This window comes from Phascolarctos cinereus, unplaced genomic scaffold, assembly GCF_003287225.1.
Source record: "Phascolarctos cinereus isolate Bilbo 61053 unplaced genomic scaffold, phaCin_HiC Scaffold_4;HRSCAF=312, whole genome shotgun sequence".
Classification (NCBI taxonomy): Eukaryota; Metazoa; Chordata; class Mammalia; order Diprotodontia; family Phascolarctidae; genus Phascolarctos; species Phascolarctos cinereus.
The window spans coordinates 271304436-271326929 of record NW_027555847.1 but is presented as its reverse complement, the minus strand read 5'-3'; the positions used below and the strand labels follow the sequence as shown (position 1 = coordinate 271326929).

At 36.8% G+C, this 22494-nt stretch overlaps 1 protein-coding gene across 5 annotated transcripts in view; it reads left to right on the top strand.

The window, feature by feature from the left end:
- The window catches only part of CDC42SE2 (CDC42 small effector 2), a 185533-nt gene that overhangs the window by 51870 nt on the left and 111169 nt on the right, over nucleotides 1-22494 (top strand). For 3 of the 5 annotated variants that reach the window (XM_020973974.2, XM_078153062.1, XM_020973973.2), the window contains exon 2: nucleotides 2527-2752. The exons of 1 other annotated variant lie outside the window; for it this stretch is intronic. The gene's annotated coding sequence lies outside the window, so the exon portion shown is untranslated. Of the gene's footprint in view, nucleotides 1-2526; nucleotides 2754-22494 lie in introns of those variants that run through there. One more of the 5 variants, XR_013486091.1, reaches the window with a different exon arrangement.

The window sequence follows — 22494 nt, the reverse complement described above, 5'->3', positions numbered from 1 at the left end:
GCAGTTCCCCAGGGATAATTTTAGTCAACAAAAAAGTCCCAGGCAACTTTATTTAAAGAAAAAAAAAGGTAAGCAATATTATATCAATTATACATGTGAAGACATGCAAAACATAATTTATTAGCCGTGTTGCCAAAAAATAATAATAATAACACACAAAGCAAGAAGATAAAAAAGTGAAAAAAGTATGCTTCGATCTGCACTCAGTTCATCCTTCTCTCTCTCTGGAGGTGGATGGAGTTTTCCATCATGAGTCCTTTGGAATTGTCTTGGATCATTGTCTTAATCAGAGTAGCTAAGTCTTTCACTTGAAGGAAGGAGTGCTCACTGAAAGGCAAACTGTTGCTAAAGTTGCTGAGCCAATAAACCATTAAAAACCATTAGGTTTTAGTCATGTGTTCCCTGTGGCGGATAAGGAAGACTAATATGAAACACATTAATTTGCTTAAATATAAATGAAAGCACAGTTGAAATAGCACTGGGTGTATAGGCAATGAGGCTGGTTTAAAATCGTGGCCCTTCCACTTACAAACCATGTGACCTCAGGCCTCAGTTTCTTCATTTGCAGAAGGAGAAGATTGGACTAGTTAGTCCCTAAGGACCTTCTACCTCAATTTGGGATTAAACCAAAATACCAATTTATATTTAAAAAACTGAATACTCAGTTGCATTAAAGTATTTTCGATCCAAATCTCTTGCTTTTTTGGGTTTAGCAGGAGTGAATCAAACCTGTATTTGTTTTATAAATTATCCATTTCTGGCCCAAGCTGATATGGAAGAATTCTCCCCTTGCCTCTCCTTCTATCTTATAAGTTTGAGGGTAGCACCTGGTTTCATGGATCAAAACTCACATTAGACTACCTCAGAGATCTAATACCCTCTCCCAAAATAATAACCGGTCCTACAAACTTGGCTTTCATGGGGTAGAAATGTTATAAAATAAGTTTTTCTTTTATATGAAATGTAGCTACCTAAGGTCAGAACTATTGGATATAAACTCAATGTATCTGCATCATTGGAATTTATATTATATAGGATTCTGGGAATTAAAAATTCCTAACTTTTTTTTTTTCCTTTCTGATGAGGCAGTGGAGGTTAAGTGACTTGCCCAGGGGCACACAACTAGTAAGTGTTAAGTGTCTGAGGCTGGATTTGAACTCGGGTCCTCCTGATTCCAAGGGCAGACAGAGCTCTATCCACTGTGCCATCTACCTGCCGCCCTAACTTCTTTCAAAGCATAGCTCACATGCTACTTCCTTTAGAGGGTCTTTCTTGCCCTCACCAGTTGTTAGGGCCGTGTCTATCTCTTGTGCCACTGCTTTGTATTGATTTCCTACATATGATGCATTTATTGTGGTTGTGGTTTGTTCTTCGTTCTCAAAGAGGACCATGACATCAGGGAGATGATGACATGACTTGCAATTGACTTTGATTTGAGGGAGGGAGAGCTGTGCAAAGTCACCAGCCTCACTTTCTCCTCCAGAGTCATTTGGGTCCAGGGGCCAGATATCGATCAGGACAACTGGAGATGGCTCAGGATGCAGTGGGAGACCTTGGCCCTTTTAAGCTAAGGGCTTTCCAGGTTCTCTCTTTGAGTAGGCAATGCCCATGCAGTGAACTGGACTGTTTAAGAAGTGAGTCAAGGGATGGCCCCTTTAATTTAAAAAAAAAATCAAACTGGGAGAAGAAGACCCTCAGGGTTGCTGGCCAAAAGAGAAACAGTTACTATTTACATTTACTCTGAGCCTGGAGAGCCCAAAAAATAACAGTAAGTGGTGCTTGGGCAGGGACCAATCCGTGTCCAATCCATGAGATCCAGAATGAATTGGGTTTAAGGCTTGATCTTTGAGAAAGAAATCTAGCCAGTAAACCCCAAGTTAACTGGGTAGCTTTCGGCCATCAAAATTTCATTGGATATGTTGTATCCTTTCAATAAAATTCTAAGTCCCTTGGACGTCAGTTTTGTCTCACTTTTCTTTTTGTATTCTTAGCACCTAGTTCAGTGTTTGTCCCAACTGACACAACTGAACAGCAAACAGCTATATTGTGTTTGGGACACCTAGGTGGTTCAGTAAATAGAGTGCTGGGCCTTGTGTTGGGAAAACTCCTCCACCTGAGTTCAGATTTGGCCTCAGACACTGTGTGATCCAGGGCAAGTCACTTATCCCTGTTTACCTCAGTTTCCTCATGTGTAAAATAAGCCAGAGAAGGAATGGCAAGCCATTCTAGTAGCTTTGCCAAGAAAACCCCAAAAGGGATCACAAAGATTCAGACATAACTGAAAAATGATTAAACAACAGGCACGTAATAAAAAGCTTGATGATTGATTGAAAAATCAGAATGGAATCGAACATAGAATTGATTATAAGAGATAAGTCTATTAATTGGTATTCTCATCTCAAATCCCTTCCCCACTGAAGTACACCTCCTACAGATGCCTTTTCCTAAAACACAATTTGTCCTTGTAATATCCTATGGTGCAGTGCTCTTTCAACATACCATTTTGCCTTTTTTCTATACCCATAGGGGAAAAACTATAAAACTATGTTCTGTTGCACAATGGGCCAGAAAGGAGAGAAACCTTAGTTGGAAGAAGCAAGGGGAGAAATCTCTAGGACCAATGGAAGAATAGAAAGAAGGTGTGAGGAGCCACCTGGGACTGACAAGTGTTGCCTGGGGGTTATATCAGCAAAAGTTCCTGATCAACACAAGTGGCAAAGATCCACCTCCACTGACAGCTGGTGGGAAGAAGGTGAGATGTGTTCCTGGCTTTGCATTTGGGAACTCTGAAGGAGTTTCCCCATTGTAATTCAGGGTAATTGGGCTCTGTAGTACAGTAACATACATAAGCTGTGAGTAGTCTGGGTAGTTTGGTTCAATACTTCAGCCACAGATTTTGGACTGCTAGAGATATAATCACCATTTCTTTCTCTGTGTATTTTTAGAGAAAGTCCTTTCTGATTTAGAAATAATTGATTTAAAAATGCGCTTTTAAAATTTAGAGACTGTTTGTTGGCATATTTTCTTTTCTTCTTTTAAATTTAGAAGCCCTTGAGCATATATAAAGGTATTTAAATTTTTTTCTTGTTAAATGTTTTATTGATATTTTCTCTCTCTTTTTTTTTGAGTCGTTCTGACTTCCCAATGACACCTTCCACTCTACCCTGCAATAGTACCGTCTCTTATAGCAGATAAGCATAGTCAAGGAAAACATCAGTGTCTGAAAATGCATGTCCCATCTGTAGTTGACCACCTCACTGCCCAGAGTATGGAGGCATGTTTACCATTAGTAGTCTTCTGAAGGCACTGCATTAGTAAGACTTATAAAGTGTATGAAGGCATTTTAAAACTAAGGTAATTGGCTTTTAAGTACACTAGAATATATTCAGTGAATATGCCTTTTAAAAAATTCTTTACAGCTTCATTTCTTCCAAATAGTATAAATTTATTTTTCATACTGTAGTGTTAGGGCATAGAGACCTTTGAGTTCATTGGCATAGGAAGTTCCTGGTGAAGAACTTAATTTACAGTTTTAAGTTAGCATCTTCTTTGTAACTTACCATATTAGAGAGCTGCTTAAAGTATTGAGAGATTAAATGAGTTGCCTAGGGCCTCATAAACAATGTGTCTTGGCAAGACTTGAATCCAAGTCTTGTCTCTGAGGCTATTATACCATTCCTGCCTTTGATTTCCTTCTGTATGTAGCTTTATTTTTTTTTAATCTTTTTTTTGTGTATGTACATATCTAGGACTGTTTCCTTTTTTTTTTTTAACTTTTTAGGCATTTGGGGTTAAGTGACTTGCCCACAGTCACACAGCTAGTAAGTGTCAAGTGTTTGGTCTGAGGTTGGATTTGAACTCAGGTCCTCATGACTTAAGGGCCAGTACTTTATCTACTGCACCACCTAGCTGCCCCTTTTTCTTTTTTCTTTGTTCACTTTCAGGTAAGGCCTAGCAATGATACAACTGGGTCAGTACTGGTACTCTTTAATAATTTTTTAATGTGTTATTTGAAATTACTTTCCAGAATGGTTGCATACCTTCATAGGTCCATCAACAATAAATACATCAGTGTGCTTGTTTTCCCACATTCCTGCCAACAGTTGCTATTTTCTTTGTTGTCATCTTTGCCACTCTGATGAGTGTAAGGTGAAATCTCAGAATTGCTTTAATTTGTATTTCTCTAAGTAGTAGAAATTTGAAGCATTTTTTCATATGGCTATAGATACCCTGACAATTATTCCCAAGACAATCGTGTGTTTATATCCTTAGAACATTTATCAATGGAAGAAATGACTCCTATTCTTATAAATTTGAATAAGTTCCTTATATAGTTTGGAAATGGACCTTTCAGAGAAACTTGCTGCAAATAATGTTCTTATCAGTTATTTTTTCCCCCTTTTATTCTGAGTGTTATTAGATTTGTTTCTGCAAAAACTTTCCAATTTTATGGATTTAGAATTATATACTTTATCTTCTGTGATCCTCACTGTAACTTCATTTAAACTTTTATTCAATCCATAAATCTAAGCAATTTTTTCCCCTAACATCTCCTCTTTAGATTATCTTTGTATAAGGTGAAATGAAGTCTTTTGTGTTTATCTAATATGATGGAACTTGATACTTTGTTTCCTTATGTTGCAACTATCTGTCCCATTGATTGGATCTCTCACATTCATTCTTAAGCCCTCTTTACTTTTATTGCCTTGTATGAGATTTTGATGATTATTAGTTTACTGATAATGAGATGGGAAACAAAATTTCATTGAAACAAAAAAGTATCAAAACTGTCTAATACTGAAATAGAGAAAGATCAATATCAAGAAAGAATCCTTTCCTGAAATGGCCTCACATTTAAGGTTATGTTTGTTAGTTTTGTGTTCTTTGATTTGTTTCTTTTGTATTGATTTTTATTTCTTTACTCTATGAAGTCAGCATTTTTTCCTTGTGATTACTTTTGTTTATACTACTGTATTACCAGTTCTTTCCAATGGGCTTTCCTACTCTCCCACCTATTCTAATTTTATCTGCCCCATCTCTTGTTCTTTGAATTTACTTAAATTATTAATTTTTAATTGAAAAAAAATTTAATCCCTTCTTTTGATTTTTTTTACTTAGTTAATAAGTGGTTCAAAAATCTTCCTTTCCTCCTGTCTCTTATAAGTAACAGTCCTTTTGTCACATGCTTTTCTAGAAGTTTTCATTTGTGTTGTTCTCATTATTTCTCTTCCTTTGTATTTTATTCTCTGATTCATGACCAATACAGTTTTGAAGTACCATCTTCACACTTAGAAATGTAAATTCATGAAAAGAAGCTGCATTCCTACTAGAAACACTGACTCCCAAGTCATTGGACCAAGGCCAACATCCTGCCCTTTTCCCTACTGAGACCAGGTTTGTGTGCTCCCTGTTATTCTAAGGCAGGGGTGAGGAATCTGTGCCCTTGAGAGCCTTCTGTGTCTTTAGGTGCGGCCTTTTGACCGAGTCCAAATTTTACAGAACAAATCCTTTCAATAAAGTGATTTGTTCTGTGAGGTTTGGATTCAGTCAAAAGGGGGGCCCAAAATAGAGGGCCACATGTGGCCTCCAGTTCGCAAGTTCCCCATCTCTGTTCTAGGGTGCTGGCTACTCTCTCCTTGGTTGGGGTGTAGCTGTAGAAGATATGCCTGTCTCTGACAAGATGGTCTCCAAATGACAAATTCTTACCAGATGAAATCCATTAAAAAAGGTCTTGGTGTCTTTCCATATACATGTATATCTCTTCCATCATGGTAATGATCCCCTTCCATCCCAATTTCTCTGCACCATTGCTTTTTCCTAGTCTTCCACAGCCCCTTCTATTGTTGAGAGACTAAAGAAATTATCCCTTTATTATTCACATGTGAACTTGCTGTGGGTAGACATCTAGCTCACAACCTCATTCCCGTGACTGTCCACTGTCTTAATACTCCCACAAAAGATACCAATTAATTTATAGGGACTCACAGCATTTAGTCTATGGAATATTATTGTAGGTCTTATAAGATCTCATTAGAGGCCATTGAGTCCAAATCCCTCATTTTACAGATCAGAAAACTAAGAGCCAGAGAGGTTAAGTGATTTGCCCAAGGTTACAAAGCTATATCTGAAGTGAGATTTGAACCCACTATACAGTCTTTCTTTTTCCTCCCTTTCTCTTGATTCTTTTAATTAATGTTAAATCTCTAGTCCCTAAGGTCCTTTTTGTTCATTGAGCTTTCTTTATTCCTTCTGACCATCTGTCAGGTCAATTCTCTCTCTCTCTCTCTCTCTCTCTTTTTAAACACGAGAGAATGACTAAGCAGTAACATAATGTTACTATTTAGTCATTTCTTGCTAATTGTACTTATTTATCTTTATTGTATTTCTGTCATTTAAGAGTATTTTGAAGTTAAATCTCTTTTAAAAAAGAATGCCACAAGTGCCCCTCTTGTTGAAATTCCATCTTTTTTATATATGATTAATTAGGCCCATTTTTCAGTGTATGTTATTTTGAGTTGTAGTTATAATATACTATTATTTATATTTTATGTATTTATGTATATAAATGTTTTTTATATATGTAATATACTATTTTTTCCCTCTAATTTTTCTTGATTGTACAGTAATACCTGGCTGCTTGCAAAAGTTACTTGTCATTGAAATTGTGAAACTTAACCACTTATGCTTTGGAGTTTAAAAATATTCTTTTTTCAGGTGATAATAGAAATTCTGGGCATTTTTCTTGTATTAGTATTTTTAATATGGTATTCAGTTTTTTTATTTGTTCGATTTATCTTTGATGCTTAAGTTATCTCTGCAGATCCTGTTTTCAAGGTCAGTTACTTTAGCTTGTGTAGAACTTGTTATTTCAGTGTTGTGGCTTTTTGTTTATCATCAGCAAATCCTTCCATTTCTGTATTTTTACATTTCAAATCTTTCATTTTTTTGTCTCTGAGCCTCCAGTTCTTAAGAGAGAATGTTTATTGTGTCTTCTAAGCACTGTAGTCTGTTGCTGTTTTTTATTTCTAGTTTTATTTTGAGTGTTTTTAGTTTTTCTACCTAATTTCACCCTGAGTATTTCTTGTAATAGTTCTGTTTCTCTTTTGAATCATTATACAGTTTCTTGCTGCTATTCAGTGGTCCTTGGAGGGTCTGTAGAATTATTGTTTTTATCAGGAAATTTTGTTTTGTTTTTCTTTTGTGTAACTGTTCATGGCATCTTAGCCCCTTTTTTCAGTTTTCTACTCATTCTTCCTTTTGTCTTTATGATCCTCTCTGTTTGTTTATTGCTTTTATTTAGGCTTCTGCCCTTTCAGCCTTTCTCTTATAATTCCAGGCAGTTGAATGACACATAGATTCTTGAGACTGGGTAGCCTAGGAAAGCACTTAACAAACACTCTGTTTGCTTTGTTTCCTCATCTGTAAAATGGGGACAATAATAGCACCTACCTCCCAGGGTTGTTGTGAGGATCTAATGAGGTAATAACTGTGAAGTGCTTAGCAGCGTCTGGCACACAGTAAGTGCTATTTAAATGTTAGTTGTTGCTGTTATTATTATTCTCAGCTGCTTCTTGTTAGGCATTTTTAAGGAAGAGAGGATTGGCCGCATCTGGGTTTCTAGTCCGCTTTTCTTTAGGCAGGAAGCTCTGGCTCTTTTGGCATTGGGCTTTGTTCTGCCTGAATCTTCTGCTCTTTTTCCTTCCGAAGGTTTTTTCTCTTTCCTTTGTATGACTGGATAGAATTAGTGTCTTGGTTTTTGTGGCATTTGGTATGGGGGCAGGAGGAATGTTTCATGCTGTCATTGCCATGGGAAAATGAGGAAAGGCCCCTTATGGCTTCACAGTGAAGCATAAGCCTGGGATTTTCCTGTGCTTGCTGCACACAGCCTGAGAAATGGGTTGGGGAGCTGAGTTAGTAGGAATTAAATATTTAAATCCTTTAATGTTGTGTAACTGAGATTTTTGATCTTAAGCAGAGCTGGTGCTACAATGCTGAATTCTAATGATAAAGACCCTGCTTCCCATAAAAAAGATTAGCTCCAAGATACTTGTAGGTTATACCTGAAATGGTTATGTGTTCTTGTCCAGTTTGTACTACCCACATAAGCGTTAATATTAAAAGGGGATACTGCCATGTATTATTATTGTGGTAAATTCACACAACTCAGGTGACTGGCAAGATGGTGGAGTAGTTTTTTTTTTTTTTTTAGGCAATTGGGGTTAAGTGACTTGCCCAGGGTCACACAGCTAGTAAGTGTCAAGTGTTTGGTCTGAGGCTGGATTTGAACTCAGGTCCTCCTGACTTCAAGGCCGGTGTTCTATCCACTATGCCACCTAGCTGCCCCTTTGATTTTATTTTTAGCAAACTTTTCCATTGTCACAACCTTAGAGAAAGGATTATGGGTCTTGATACCATATTGAGTAACTAAAGCTGGATCCAGCTTTAGAAGACAATAAATTTACAATTTTGGGAGACTGGAAGAGTGGCAGTGTCATTGACAGAAATAGGGAAGTTCAAAAGAAGTAAAGGTTGGGGGCAGCCAGGTGGCACAGTGGATAGAGCACCAGCCCTGGAGTCAGGAGGACCTGAGTTCAAATCTGGCCTCTGACACAATACACTTACTAGTTGTACGACCCTGGGCAAGTCATTTAACCCCAATTTGCCTCACAAAAAAAAAAAGAAGTAGTAAAGGTTTTGGAGAAAAGATAGTGAGTTCTGTTATATTTTGCTATAATTCTCAGGTGTCTCTAGGACATCAAGTTTGAAGTGTTCAGTAAAAAGGCTCTTGGTGATGTGGGACTCCAGTTCCCCCATCCAGTCTGAGGTCTAGCTCAGAAGACAGACTACACTGAGTGAAACCAGTGTGAGCTATTGAAGTCCCCAAGAGAGAATGTAGAAAGCAAAGTGTAGAAGGCTCAGGCTAGAACCTTGGAGTATCCCCATACTTGGTAGGTATTATATAGAAGAAATTATAATTATAATGAAAATCCAGAGAGGAGATAATATTTAGGAGGAAAGGGAGGGCAACAGTGTCAATCTGCAAAGAGGTCACTAAAGACCATTGGATCTGTCAATTAAGAGATTATAGGGTAAAGTCTAACCATTAGACCATTTGGTGAAAGCAATTTAGTAGGTCACTATATTCTCAGTGATCTCATCAACTCCATGGATTAAATTTAATCAACCTGAGTTCCATTACTGTTGAGGTCTACAGGGTTAGGAGTACTGGAATCCCAAAATCACAACATGTGGGTCCTGTCCGAATGAATTCAACCCAAGCCTTCTTTCAGCCAAAGACAAGTTTTATTAAACATCCACCATATTGGTCAGACTCTTAAGGAATCTTAATATTTGTGAGCTATTGGCTAGGTTCTTAAGGAATCTGAGCCTTTGGCTATTCTTTAAGAATCTGAGCACCTTAATGGAGACAAGATGACCTTCCTTATATACAGAAAGACTGTAGGAGGGATCAGTGACTGGGAGGTCTAGAATGGGGTCTAGATAGGGTCTAGGGTGGGAAGTAGCCCAGAACCATGATGGGGAGTGGGAAGAGGTAATAGACAATAGGCTGCTCTAGTTAAGGGTAACAGAGAATTGGGAGATTGGGCAATGGAGATAAGAGATTTTGAAAGGCTATTTGATGGGATTATAGCCTTAGAGAGACACCAGAGACTTCCTTGATCAAGTGGGAAAATTTAAGGAGAATCCTGTAGACAAATGGGACCCAAATTCTTTTTTGGGGTAAGGGGCAAAGGTCTTGGCTTGGGCCCATATCCCATCATTACTAACTTACTAACTGACCTCAAAAGAATTCATTATTTTTTCCCCAAGCCCTCCTGTCCACTGAATTTCCCTATTTGTGGCAAGGATATCACTACTCTTACAGTTCCTAGATTGTAAAGAAAGAAGAGATAAAGAGGTAGGATGATTGTTTGAGGAGATTTTAGGTTTCTTTATGTGGCCAAAGTATTTAAGCTTAAATTAATGTATTTGACCTTCCAGTGAATAGTCTGAATTAATTTCTTTAATTATTGACTGATTTGATCTGCTTGCTATCTAAGTGACTCTCAAAAGTCTTCTGTAACACCAAGATTCGAAAGCATTGATTCTGCAGTGCTCTGCTTTCCTTATGGTCCAGCTCTCACAGCCATACATTACTACTGGAAGAAACCACAGTTTTGACCATATTGGCCAATGTCAGCCAGGTGAATGTCCTTGCTTTTTAGTACGCTGTCCAGATTTGCCATAACTTTCCTGCCAAGGAGCAAGCATCTTTTAATTTTATGGTTGCAGTCACTATCTACAGTGATCTCTGAGCCCAAGATTATGAAATCTGATATTGCTTCCATTTCTTCTTCCTCTGTTTGCCAAGAAGTGATGGGACCAGTTGCCAAGACTGTAGTTTTTTTTTTTTAATGCTAAGCTTCGAGCCAGCTTTGACACTTCTTCTTTTACCCTCATCAAGAGGCTTCATAATTGTGAAAAAGAATTAGGAGTTAGGCTTCCACAACAGAGCAAGGGAATTCTGAGAAGGACTTCCAAAGTCTTGTGGATAGTCCCTCAACCAATCAGAAAGTGCCCCAGACATTCTGCAGACAGCTAGTTCCTTAAGAGTGAGCCCTGGAAGCGAAACTGGTTGCAACCATTGGGGTCAAGTACAGGGCCTCCACAGGGCAAAGGCTTTTCTCCACTGCTCTTGCATAATAAGCTTATTAAATATTAACTGACACACCCCAAGGGCAGAGATAGCCACCATTTTTGAACATGGGACGCATGAAGTGGGAGGAATTAACAGAACATGGAGGAACATGGAATGGGCAGTTCAGGAAGAGTGTAACTCAGATAAACTAGACCAGTCCTAGCCCTGCTGGGTGGAGTATGGACCTTACTATTTAAAAGTTGATTCTACCACTGAACTAGTGCCCACTTGGTACTGGAGTGCAGTGTGCCCGCGTTTGTCGCGAGAACCATAATAAAGGCTTTCCTTTATTCACTCCTGTAGTAGATTTTTGTTTCAAATTTTTCTAACAATAATTTTTCTTCACTTTCTGTCATCAGAGTGAAATCGCCTGCATATCTGAAGTTGTTGATATTTCTTCCAGCAACCTTAATTCCAGCTTTTCTTTTGTCCAGTCTGGCATTTCACATGATGTACTCTGCATAAAGATGACATTATATGGTCTTGTACTCCTTTTGCACTCTTAAACCAATCAGTTGTTCATGTTCGATTCTAATTGTTGCTTCTTCATCATACAGGTTCCTCAGGAGACAAGTAGATGATTTGGTACTCCCAGGTCTTGGAGGACTTGACACATTTTGTTGTGATCCACATAATCAAAAGCTTTAGTGTAGTCAGTGAAGCAGAGGTAGATGTTTTTCTGAAACTCACTTGCTTCTCCATGATCCAGTGAATGTTGGCAGTTTGGTCTTCTAGTTCCTTTGCCTCTTGAAAACCAGCCTGCTCTTTTGATAATTCTCATTTCACATATTGCTGAAGGCTAGCTTGGAGAATCATAAGCATAACCTTGCTTGCCTGTGAAATGAGCACAATTGTTTGGTAATTTGAACATTCTTTGGCTTTGCCCTTCTTTAAGATTGGGACAAAAATGATCTTTTCTAATACAGTGACTACTGTTGAGTTTTCTGAATTTGTTGGCATATTGAGTACAGAACTTTAACAAGGATCATCTTTTAGGATTTTCAATAGCGTAGCTGGAATTCTATCACCTCCATTAGCCTTATTGTAAACAATGATTTCTATTTATTTGTTTGTTTGTTTATTAATTAATTAATTAATTAATTTCATTAGTTTATTTTGATTTATCAACAATCACTTCCATATGCTTTTGAGTTGAAAATTTTTCTCCCTCTTCCTCCCCGCCACCCTCCACAAAACGGCGCACAATCTGATATAGGCTTTACATTTACATTCCTGTTAAACATATTTTCATATTAGTGAAGTTGTAAGTAAAAATTAAGACCAATAGGAAGAACCATCAAACAGATGAAACAAAACTCAACAGAAGGTAAAAATAAGTGATAGCAATTTGACTTCCATAGTTCTTTCTTTGGATGTGGACAGCATTTTCCATCCCAAGGCCTCTGGAGATGTCTTAGATCCTTGTAATGCTGAGAAGGGTTCAGTTTAACAATATTAGTCATCGCATAATGTGGCTGTTATTGTGTACAAAGTTCTTTTGGTTCTGCTCACTTCACTCAGCATCAGACCATATAAGTCTTTCCAGGTTTTTCTGAAGTCAGCCTGTTCATCATTTCTTACAGCACAATAGTATTCCATTACATTCACATACCACAACTTGCTCAGCCATTCCCCAATTGACAGGCATCCTCTCCATTTCCAATTCTTTGCCACCACAAAAAGAGCTAGTAAAAATAATGATTTCCAAGACACACTTGACTTCATTCTCCAGGATGTCTGGCCCCAGATCAGTAAACATTGTTGTGGTTATCAGTAGTATTAAGATCTTTCTCATATGGTTTTTCTGTATATTCTTGCCACCTCTTCATAATCTCTTCTATTTCTGTTAAGTCCCTACCAATTTTATCTTTTATCACGCCCATTTTTGCATAAAATGTTCCCTCGATATCTCTAATTTTCTTGAAGAGATCTTCTGTCTTTCCCATTCTGTTATTTTCTTCTGATTCTTTGCATTGATCATTTAAGAAAACCTTCTAATCTCTCTGCTATATTCTCTGGAATTCTGCATTCAGTTATGTATATCTTTCCTGTTCTCCTTTACCTTTCTTTTTCCTTCTTTCCCCCGTTGTTCGTAAAGTCTCATCAGACAGCCATTTTGCTCTCTTGATCTTCTTTTTCTGGGGGATATTTTTTGTTGCTGCTACTTGTACACTATTGTGAACCTCTGTCCATAGTTCTTCAGGCACTCTGTTTACCAAATCTAATTCCTTAGATTTATTCATCACATCCACTTCTTAGTCATAAGAGATGTTATTTAGGTTATACCTATAAAGGCTAATGATTTCCCTACTTTCTTCACTTTAAGTGTGAATTTTGCAAAAAGGTGCTCATGATCTGAGCCATAGTCCACTCCAGGTCTGAGTGTCTCTACCTTTAGCTACAAAATATAGAATAAATCTGATTTTGATATTGACCATTTGGTCTATATGTAAAGATGCTTTTTGGGCTGTTGTTGAAAAAGAATGTTTGCTCTGACTAGCAAGTCATCTTTACAAAACTCTTAGTTTCCGCCCTGTTTTTTGTTATTGATATGGTTATGTATGTGTATAGCTTTGCTGTTATTGAATCGGTCCTGCATTCCTTGTATAAATCCCACCTGGTCAGAGTGTATGATCTTTGTGATATATTGGCTGTAATCTCCTCATTAGTATTTTATTGAAAAAATTTGCATCAGTATTTGTTAGGGAAATTGGTTTTTGCTTTTGCTCTTCCTGGTTTAGGTATCAAAACCATATTTGTGTCAGAGAAGGAATCTGGTAATATTCCTTTACCTGTTTTTTCAAATAGTTTATATAATATTGAAATTAATTGTTCTTTAAATGTTTGGTAGAATTTATTTGCAAATCCATCTGGTCTTTGGAGTTTTTTCTTAGGAAGCTCATTTATGGCTTCTTTAGTTTTTTTTTCTCTAAGATAGGGTTCTGTTAAGTTCTATAAGTATTCTATTTTCTCATCTGTTAATTAGAACAATTTATATTTTGTAAATATTCATCCATTTCACTTAGATTGTCAGTTTTATTGGCATACACTTGGGCAAAATAGCTTCTGGTAATTGCTGTAATTTTAATCTTCATTGGTGGCACATTCACCTTTTTCATCTGTGATACTGGAAATTGGTTTTCTTACTGCTTTTTTTCCCATAAAATCAATGCCTAGTTTTACCTATTAGCCCAATGGTTTTGTAACTGCCAGTTTTAATTATCTCTCCTTTGATTTTTCAGGATTTCTATTTTGGAGTTAATTGGAGATTTAAAATTAGTTCTTTTTCTAGTTTTATTTTTTAATTGCATGCCAATTCATTGATCTGCTCTTTTTCTTTTTTATTCCTATAAGCATTTAGAGATATAAAATTTCCTCTAAGTACTACTTTGGCTGCGTCCCATAAATTTTGATACGTTGTCTCATTATCATTCTTTTTGATGAAATTATTGTTTCTGTGATTTGTTGTTTGACCAACCCATTCTTTAGGATTAGATTGTTTAGTTTCCAGTTAGTTTTCAGCTTGTCTTTCCATGGCTCTTTATTACATGTAATTTTTATTGCATCATGATCAGAAAATATTTCTGCCTTTTTTCATTAGATTGTGAGGTTTTTATGCTCTAATAAATGGTCAGTTTTTGTGTAGGTGCCATGTACCACTAAGAAAAAGGTATATTCCTTTCTGTCTCCATTCAGTTTTCTCCAGAGGTCTATCATATCTTAACTTTTCTAAAATTCTGTTCATCTCCTTAACTTATTTCTTGTTTATTTTGTGGTTAGTTTTATCTAGTTCAGAGAGGAGGAGACTGAGGTCCCCCACTAGTATAGTTTTGCTGTCTATTTCTTCCTACAACTTACTTAACTTCTCTAAGAATTTGGATGCTATAACAGTTGGTACATATATGTTTAGTATTGATATTACTTCATTGTTTGTGGTACCTTTTAGCAAGACATAGTTTCCTTCCTTGTCTCTTTTAATTAGATCTATTTTTGCTTTTGCTTTGTCTGAGATCAGAATTGCTACCCCTGCTTTTTTTTTAACCTCAGCTGAAGCATGATAGATTCTGCTTCAGCCCCTTACCTTTACTCTGTGTGTGTCTCTGCTTCAAGTGTATTTCTTGTAAAGAAGATATTGTAGGATTCTAGTTTTTGATCCATTCTGCTATGCATTTCTCTTTTATGGATGAGTTCATCTCATTCACATTCACAGTTATGATTTCTAACTGTGTGTTTCCCTCCGTCCTATTTTTCCACTGTTTATACTTTTCTCTCTCTTCTTTCACCCTGTTTCTCCTCACCAGTGCTTTGCTTCTGACTACCACCTCCCTCAATCTGTCTTCCTTTCCATAAGCACCCTTCAATTTTCTTTTCCCTTTTCCCTCCTACTTCTCTGCAGGGTAAGATAGATTTTTGTACCCAACCAAGTGTGTTTGTTATTCCCTCTTTAAAAGCCTTATCCCACTAGAGTAAGATTCAAACAATGCTCAGCCCTTCTTTTCTTTCCCTTTACTGTAATAGGCATTTCATGCCTTGTCATGTGATATAATTTACCCCATTCTGCCTCCCCCTTTCCTTTTCTCCCAGTACAATCTTTTTTCACCCCTTAATGTTTTTAATATCATTATATCATAGTCAACTTATACCTACATCCTCTATGTATACTCCTTCTAAGTGCCCTAATAGAAATACGCTTCTTTAAACTTTTTTTTTTTGGTTAGGCAGTGGGTTAAGTGACTTGCCCAGGGTCACACAGCTAGTAAGTGCGCCACCTAGCTGCCCCTAGATATACACTTCTTAAGATTTACAAGTGTCATCTTCCCATGTAAGGATGTAAACAGCTTATTGAATAGCATGTTTTTTTCTTTCCTGTTTGCCTTTTTATGCTTCTCTTGAATCTTGTATTTGAAGATCGAATTTTCTGTTCAGCTCTGGTCTTTTCGTTGGGAATGTTTGAATGTTCACTATTTCATTGAATGGCCATCTTTTCCCCTGAGAGATTATGCTTAGTTTTGCTCAGTAGTTGATTCTCGGTTGTAATCCAAGCTCCTTTGCTTTCTAGAATATCATTTTCCAAGCCTTCCAGTCCTTTAATGTAGAAACTGCTAAGTGCTGTGTAATACTGACTGTGGCTCCTTGATATTTGAATTGTTTCTTTCTGGCTGCTTGCAGTATTTTCTCCTTGACTTGATAGTCCTGGAATTCGGCTACAATATTCCTTGAAATTTTCATTTTGGTATCTCTTTCAGGAGGTGATTGGTGGATTCTTTTAACGACTATTTTACTCTCTGGTTCTAGGATATCAGGGCAGTTTTTCTTGATAATTTCTTGAAAGATGCTGTCCAGGCTCTTTTTTTGATCATGGCTTTCAAGTAGTCCAATAATTCTTAAATTATCTCTCCTGAATCTGTTTTCCAGGTCAGTTTTTTCCAATGAGGTATTTTATGTTTTCTTTTATTTTTTTCATTCTTTTGATTTTGTTTGACTTATTCTTGATGTCTTGTAGAGTCATTAGCTTCCACTTGCCCAATTGTAGTTTATAAGAAATTATTTCCTTAAGTTAGCTTTTCTATCTCTTTTTCCATTTGGCCAGTTCTACTTTTTAAGGAGTTTTTTGTTTTATTATTGGATTTTTTTCCCCCCCTATTTGGGCAGTTCTATTTTTTTAAGGAATTGTTTTCTGCAGCCAATTTTTGTGCTTCCTTTTCCAAGCTGATGATTCTCTCTTGCGTAACTCTAATTTCTTTTCCCAATTTTTCTTCTGCCTCTCTTATTTGTTTTTTAAAATCCTTTTTGAGCTCTTCCAAGAAGGCTTTTGGGGCTTCAAACCAATTCATATTTCTCTTTGAGGCTTCTTTGCATATAGGCATTTTGACATTGTTGTCTTCTTCCGAGTTTGTATTTGGATCTTTTATGTCACCATAGTATAGCTTTCTATGGTCATGGCTTTTTTGTTTTGTTTTGTTTTACTCATTTTGTAGCCTATTTGTGGCTTTTAAAGTTGAGCTCTGCGCCCAGGATACAGGAGACACTGTCCCACTCTTCTTGTGCTGGAGGGCAGGGGCTCAGTCATTGGCTTTCTGCAGATGGCCTCAAGGGCTGGTGGCTTCCTCACTGAGCTGGAGCTCTAGGATAGCCAGGCCTAGTTATGCCTGTTGTGCTGGTGGTTCAGGGGCTGGCAGTTTACCTGCTGGGCTGGGGCTGGAGGCCTCACAAGTAGCCTTCCAATCCGGGACTGATCTGTGCTGTAGCTAAGGGCCTCCTGCTGTGTTGCCCAGACCCCTCCTGTCCTGGGCTGCGCTCCCCTTTTGCCCAGGTGAGACAGGTCTTTCCTGAAGTCCTTTCTAAGTTATCTGAAGCTGGAAAATTATTTCACTCAATCTTTTTGTGGGTTCTGTCACTACAGAATCATTTAGAGGCTTGATTTAACATTGTTTGAGGGAAACTGAGGAGAGCTCAGGCAAATTCCTGGCTTTTCTCCACCATTTTGCCTCCTTTTTTTCTAATTTGTTTTATTTTTCTTTGAGGCGTTGCTTGTAGCTCTTTTCATGTTATTGTCTCTTCTGAGATCATGTCTTGATCTTTCTCACCGCCATAGTTGATTGTTATGGTCAGGTTCTTTTTTTGTTGTTTGGTCATTTTCCCAGCCAATTTCTTTACTTTGAACTTTATGTTAAAGTTGGGGCTGTGCTCACCTATGGATGGGGAACATTGTGCTGAACCTCAAGCTTTTTCTTGCTGCTATTTTCGAGCTAGTTCTGCGTTTCTGTCAGTTTTCAGTGCATCCAAGCTGGTATGATCCAGTCAGTGTTGTGGTCACTGCTCTTCTAGTCTGCACTTTGGTGTTTATCTGGGAAGGACTCTGGCTCCCCTGCAGCTGCAAGCATTAGCATGTGAATTATGACCAAGTCCCCTGCTTCCCTGTAGCTGTAAGCAGTAGTGTGCCTAGTGCAAGCAGAGGGGTCCCCTGTAAACTCTTTCTGATCAATTGTTCAGTCCCCTTATCCTTCCTTTACACCACTGTTTTCATTGCCCAGTGTTTGTGCTGCTGCCTTATTTGCTCCAGGCCGGTAACTGGTTTTTGATTGATAATAACCTGAAATGTCTTATTTAAAATTTCTCTTTTTATTCTCATGAATTTATAAATAACAACCAATATCATAATGGTAAAAACACATCTAGTTATGTAAGATTTCTGGTTATTTGGATTTGTGGTAAATGGTAATCATATTGTGTTTAATCAATTGCAGAAAGCAGATTTGTTGGCTGGCTGTTGAGACCTGCTTTGAATCTCAGTTCTGCTATTTATTACCTTTTTGACCTTAGACAAGACACTTTATTTTTCTGCAACTCTGTTTCCTCATCTGTAAAATGAAAAATTGGACTAGATGACTTCTAAGAACCTTTCTAGCTCTAAATCTATCACCTGTTCTAAGCAATAAGCTTACTTTCCATTACCAGTTAATATCAAGTGCATTTTATGGTTTTGGAGGTATTTTAAGTGGAAAGTTAGTGACTTGTTTGCTAGCATTTAAATTGCACAGTGAAAAGAGAATACTGGGCCTAGAGTCAAGAAGATCTGAAGCCTCAGACACTTACTAGCTTTGTGACTCTGGGCAAGATGCTTAACCCTGTTTGCCTCAGTTTCCTCATCTGTAAAATGAATTGGAGAAGGAAACGGCAAAACCACTCCAGCATCTTTGCCAGGAAAACCCCAAATGGGGTCATAAAGAGTCAGACACAGCTGAAACAACACAAAAACAGCAAAATAGTTAACCAGAAGACCCTATTACCTAATTATTATGATAAATAATAATTTAATTTAGTACTTACCTGTCCATGTACAATATGAGCCTGTGGATTATTCATATGGTTAAGAAGTTTAAGCAGGTGATGGGTTAATTTGTTGTTTTGGTTATTAATGTTTCTAAACTTGATATCCATGCAGTATGGAAAATATAAATTAAAATCATTAGTTTCAGCCTGTGTAGATCATTAAAACAATATTTGAAACACAAACGTATCTTTTGTTGAAGGAAAATACTTTTATCATTCGAAGTATTGTCATCTTTACTGAAACCCACAGTTGTAATGTTGTTTTTGTCAGAGTTATGCAAAAGAGGGGTCAGGCATACTTTTAAAAATTACAAGACCTAAAAAGAGTCATGTGGGTACATGCCAGACTATTTTCTTTAGGAATTAAATTTTTACCATGTATATGGGGAAAAGAAAAGTGGCATTTCAGTGAATATATTTATCACGGTTGGCTATTTTTAAATGACTTTTTCCTTTGCACAAATGAATGAAAAATTAATGACATTTTCTAATTCTGGTATTGTTAAATGCATCCTCTTTCAGTTCAGGGCGTCAAAAAAAGAGTCAATTCCAGTATTGTCTCTTGACTAGAAAGGTGACAAAGTCTCAATCATTTCAACAGTGTATATTAATAGAGAGAACACATAAAGCCAGAAATTTACATTAATATCACAAGTATTTGTCACCACTAGGAACTGCCTGATCCTTGTAAAATTCGTTTATGTGGTTCCTAATTTCATTAGTACCTTTGATGTTCACTGCTGCAAATAATTTGATGTAATCTTCCTGAATCACTGGTTTGTTGGGTGTTTTCAACTATATTGATAGCAGAAGCAATGATTTATGGGGACACTTACTTTTCCTCTTAATGTAAACCATTATTTTAACAACTTCAGGGATAGTACATAGGCATAGTTTTTCTTTTTGCTGATATACTCTCAGAATCTTCCTTAGATTATATCTTTAGAACTTGAAGAATCATCTAGTCTATCCCTCTGATTTTCTAGAGGAGGAAAATGAGGCCTCAAAGAAGTGAAGTGGTGGAATGAGGCCTAAAGAAATGCATTCCGGTAATATGCAATAGAGCTAGAATTTGATCTGAAGCATCAAGTAAACAAATCCAGGTATTTATCTATTGCATGTATCTTCGCTTCCTTATTAAATTGAAACAAAAATATATTAGTATTGAGTGAAATCTTAAGTACCCTGTCACTGTGGCTCATTAGTTTTGGACTTTGAGAAAAGATCAGTTTTAGATTTTAATATTAATATTGTGATATTAAGATAGGATTAAAATGTCACCATTTACTTTAATGCAGTTATCAAAATTTATAGTTTTGATATTTGTCATTTACTTCTTGGTTTATATTATGGGATCAAGAAGGATTACTTGGAGATAAAAGATTTAACATGTAAAACAATTTTATTTTGAGGGGTTTTTTTTGTTTGTTTTATGTATATCAAAAGAATGGAAGATCTCTGTTGTACATGACTTTACTATATACAAGGAGCTTGTCTCTATGACTGTCTCCATATTGAGTCTTAAAGATCCCAGATTAATGTTAGAGTCTAAACATTGCTTCACTAAAGACATAATTAATAATTTTACTTGCTCATTCCTTTGCTCTTTCATCAGATTGATATTGATCACTGTAACAATGTAGGAGGTGTTCACTTGCTTATATTTTCATAACTCTTGTCATGTCCTTTTCCCTTGCTGTTTCATTGTTCTTTCTTTCTTAAAGTAGCAGTATCTCTCTTTGACAGAATTACTTCATCTGTGGTAAAGTTGTGAATAAGTAGGTTTTAGGTAACAGGATTAGTTCTACTGAGAAGTGGTGAACTTGTGTTTGTTAACTGAAGGTTCATATTTATTCCCTAAAATCTCTATATATTTATGTAGAAATAATAGAAGACCATGATTTGTCCCTAAAAGGCCAAGGGATTCCATGGCCAAATCTGAGAAAATTAAGATGGACTTAGAAAAGCTTATGGGTTTTTTTTGTTTTTAATGAAAAAATAAATACTGGTAATTTTGAGTTATTTCCAATTTTTAAATTTTTGTGTCTGTTTTATTATGTTGAGATTGTAGTTGAAAGGTAGCAGGATGCTGGTTGTTGAATCATTATTAAAAATGGGTAAATTATTGCAACTAAATGAGGCCTTTTAGGCAGAATAAACAATCATCTGTGTGATGTGACTTGAAGGACTATAGAAGGATGGCTTGTTATTTAGCACACTTGTCTACTGTGTGTAATGGAAAGAACACTGGACTGAGTATCATGAGACTAGGTTTCTAGTCAATGAGCATTCCATTTAAAAGCCATTTATTGAGTGCATGCTAGTACTGGGTTCTATGGATACAAAGGCAAGAATGAAAAAAAATCAGGATATCACGTACACAGATAAGCATGTTAAGCAATATTTACAGAATAGGGAGAGCACTGACAACTAGAAAGGGCTCAGCTAGAATGGGAGGTGGTTTCTTAGTTGTGCTTTAAAGGAAGTTAGGGATGCTATACAAGAGAAATGAGGAGTGAGAATGTTCCATGCATAGACAACAGGGTGCAAAGGCACAGAGCCAAGACATGAAATGTTGTTGAGCTTTAAGAATTTCACTTTGATTCCTCTCTGAAAGTTAGATTGAGAAAGGACAGATTGGAGGCAGAGAAACCAATTTCAGTAGTCTAGGTTGTAAGTGATGGGAATCTGAACTATGGTCACCAGTGGGAAAAGGGGATAGATTCTAAATATGTTATGGAGGTAGAAGTGACAGGATTTGGTCACTCATTGTGTATGGGGAGTCAGTGACAGTGAAGAGTTGAAGATTACTCCAACATTGAGAATCTTATTGATTGGAAGGAGGCTGTAGCCATTGATAGAAATAGGAAAGTTCAAGAAAAGGGTGGATATTAAGGTGAAGACAATCTTGGTTCTATCTTTAAATTGAATGAACAGCTCTCTATATCTCTATATCTGTCTATCTGTCTGTCTATCTATCTATCTATCTATCAATCTATAAGTCCCCCATCTGTGAAATGAAGGGGTAGGACTGATTAGATGATCTCTAAGACTGAAATATCTGCCATAGTTCTTGAATTTTCTACCTTTAGAGCCATTTTTAAAAGACTACTTGGTTTATTTGAAGTGGATTAACTCTTCAACCTTTACTCTTTTCTAGCTAAGATTGAGGCCCTACAGAATGGAATGAGAAAGACAAGGTTTGATGGGATGATATGGTAAAAGTTCTGAGCTTGGGAACATTTTTTGGTGATGAGGCACCTTCCTAATGGGAAGACCCAGCAGTATCAATAAAAGACCCATATCTATAAATATATTCACAGTAGCATTGTATGTAAGTGCAAAAAAAGAGAACAACAGTATTCCCAAAGACTGAGGTGTGACTGAGCAAATTGTGGTGTATAAATGTAGAATGTTGTTGTCATAAGGGATAAATAAAGATTTTTTCAGATACATGAAGTTATGCAAGGAGCAGAACCAAAGTAGCAACATACACAATTTTGTATGGCCACAAAATTCAGTTAAAAAAAATTGGACATTCTAATTTATAAAGCATATTAGCATCCTTTTACAAAACTACTCGAATATAAGATTGCATGTACTACTGGTGTCATTTGAGGGAGATTCATTAGGGAAATAGTGGGATTTGTATGATGTCAAAACAAAATTTATCATAAATGCATTTTTGTTTGTTTTTAGTGGAAAATGTCAGGAAGCAAAGAACTTGGGCCTCTTTATGAATGGGAATTGGGAGGAGAAAAGAAGGTAAAGATCATGTACTTAATGATTTTGCCTTGGGCCAGACCTGTCCTAGGTAAAGGACTGCAACTTCCTCATTCATAGGGTTATAGACCTGGTTGGTACTTTTTAGAGATTATCTAATTTAGCATTTTCGTTTTATGAATGGGACATCTGGGCCCAGAAAAGGTGAGGTGACTTGTCCAACGTTATACAGATAGTAG